At 36.7% G+C, this 2,848-nt stretch overlaps 1 non-coding gene and 1 pseudogene across 1 annotated transcript; both read left to right on the forward strand.

The window, feature by feature from the left end:
• The first annotated feature begins 1,206 nt into the window (after positions 1-1,206).
• LOC102853246 lies at positions 1,207-1,840 on the forward strand (annotated as a pseudogene).
• A 56-nt stretch (positions 1,841-1,896) lies between these two features.
• On the forward strand, positions 1,897-1,968 carry TRNAM-CAU. Its single transcript has one exon. It is a non-coding gene; the product is annotated as a tRNA-Met (tRNA).
• The last annotated feature ends 880 nt before the right edge of the window (positions 1,969-2,848 follow it).

A 2,848-nucleotide genomic window follows, 5' to 3' on the forward strand; every position in this document is an offset into this window, starting at 1 on the left:
AATACTTAAAATTATATTGCAATATTATAAAAATACAGTGATATAATTATAAAAATATAGTTATATAATTATGATAATGTGCAACAACATAATTATATAAAATATCACAACAAAGTTATATTGTCTTCTCTTTAGTCTCATCTCCTTTATTCATTGACCTCATCATCCCTTTAGTAACCCACTAACTAAAGACCATTAATTTCATAACTACTTAAGGCATTTAATTTTAAAGTCTATGACACATCTTTCACGATTTTAGAGTGTTGTTCTAAGATAGTTTTCACCAGAAATGACTCTAGAAGAAACGTCAAAATTTGCAAAAAGTAATCCAACTTCAGTAGAAAATTTGTGTCAAAAAAGAACCGAGGAAAGAGAAATTTAGGCTAGCCAACCCAAGAAACTTTATCCTCAATGTCTTCTAAAATATCTTTTTGATGGTTTTTGTTATGTGCCATCAAATCACCTGTGATTCACACCTACTCTATGTACAACATCTCTGAAACTTATTTCAAGATGTAACTAGCTTCTCACCTAAAAATATAATGACCTTACAAATACGTATTTCTTAAGGTTCATATTTATTCTTCCCTACATCCATAGTCACCAAACTTCTTTGTCTCTAGTTGCTCTACTAAGGTAAATATCAATATATACTGATAGGAGTTAGAGGCTCTATTCTGGGAACAAGTAGCATGCCTATAAGAAGTTTTTCAGTTTCTCAATGCTGTATATTTTTCCTTTGTGTTAATATACCACAATTTTATTAGCCATTAACTTGTTTATGGGTATTTGGAATGCTTTGATCTCTTTGCTATTATAAATAATGTTGTAATAAACATAGGTTTGCACACATTTGTTTGTGTTGTTTGTGGATTTTTTTTAGGGAATATTCTTAATAATGGGATAGTTGGGTCAAAGGATATTTCTATTTTTAACTTTTTAAGAAATTGCCAAACGATTTTCCATAGTAGCTATGAATTTTTTTTACATTCCCATCAGCAGTGTATGAGAGTTATAATTTCTTCAAATCCTCATCAGTATTTATTGTTTCTATCCAGTTGAACTCCACTATTGTTGCTCATTGTTGTTTTTATTTACATATCACTAATAACTAGGACAAAATCACGAATGATCCTGGAAGCATTAAAAGAAGCTGAAGAGCTCAGTCAGACGGGGCCCAGAGATGCTTCTGGAAGAACCATCATGATGGCCGCCCAAGGAGAACCCCAAGTCCAGTTCAAACTTGTGTTGGTGGGTGATGGTGGTACTGGAAAAATGACATTCATGAAACGTCATCTGACTGTTGAATTCGAGAAGTTTGTAGTCACCTTGGGTGTGGAGGTCCATCCTCTCGTGTTCCACACCAAAAGAGGACCAATTAAATCCAATGTGTGGGATACAACTGGCCAGAAAAAATATGGGGGACTGAGGGATGGCTATTATATCCAAGCCCAGTGCCCCATTATAATGTTTGATGTAACATGAGGGTTACTTAGAAGAACGTGCCTAACTGGCATAGAGATCTGGTTCGAGTACGTAAAAAATCCCCGTTGTGTTGTGTGGCAACAAAGTGGACATTAAGGACAGAAAAGTTAAGACAAAATCCATCGTTTTCCACTGAAAGAAGAATCTTCAGTACTGTGATATTTCTGCCAAAAGTAACTACAACCTTGAAAAGCCTTTCCTTAGGCTTGCTAGAAAACTAACTGGAGACCCTAACTTGGAGTTTGTTGCCATGCCTGCTTTTGCCCCACCAGAAGTTGTCATGGAGCCAGCGTTGGCAGCAAAATATGATTTAAAGGTTGCACAGACAACTGCTCTCCCAGAAGAGGATTTGTGAGAAAACGAAGCTGGAACCTAGCGTCTGAAGTCTAGTTTTATAGATAACTGTCAGCTAGCAGAGTGGCGCAGCGGAAGCGTGCTGGGCCCATAACCCAGAGCTCGATGGATCGAAACCATCCTCTGCTAAGTATAGATAACTGTCCTGTGATGTCAGTAGTGCCGCGTGTTTGCCACCTTATTATATAGCTAAGCAGAAGGTGTGCTAATCTCTGGAATGCTTAAGGAGAGATGAATGGGCTTCGGAGTGAGTGTGGCAGTTACAAAAAACCTTTATTTATTTGGACCTGAGTATTTAGCTGTTTTGGAAAGTAGTTTCCTTTTTTGAGTTTCAAATACAAGACTGTTACAGTCAAATTACACACACACACACACACACACACACACACACACACAAAGAAGAGAATACAGAGAGCCACTGTACCAAAAAGAATAAGGCAACACTGAAATACTTCAGAAAGTAAAATATGATCAAGAGCCAGTGTTACTTCTATTCAATATTGTACTGAAAGTTCTAGCTAGGCTAATATGACAAGAAAAGGAAATAAAAGGTATCCAGATTGGCAAAAAATATGGTTAAAATATTGCTATATGCAGATGTTATGAGGTACACAGAAATCCTCAAGGACTAAACAAAAATTCATAAAGCTATTAGATGAATTTATTAAAGTGGCAGGATATAAGGTCAATATCCAAAAATCAGTGGTATTCCTCTACTGTAATAAAGAGAACTCAGAGAAGGAGACCAAGAAAATAATACCATTTACAATAGCCAACCACAAACTAAGATACTTGGCAGTGAATCTAACTTTTTGTTGTTGTTATGTGCCGTAGAGTCACCTCCGACTCACAGCAACACAATATACAACAGCCCTAAACCCTGCTTTATCCTGTGTCAATCTTATTGTCTCTTATACACCTATCCTCATTACCCCAGTCACAGAATCAATCCATCTCACTGAGTGTCTTCCTCTCTTCCGTTGTCCCTCCGCCCTCCCAAGCATGATGT

This window comes from Elephantulus edwardii, unplaced genomic scaffold (assembly GCF_000299155.1).
Source record: "Elephantulus edwardii isolate Elephantulus edwardi_28Jun2011 unplaced genomic scaffold, EleEdw1.0 scaffold00169, whole genome shotgun sequence".
NCBI lineage: Eukaryota > Metazoa > Chordata > Mammalia > Macroscelidea > Macroscelididae > Elephantulus > Elephantulus edwardii.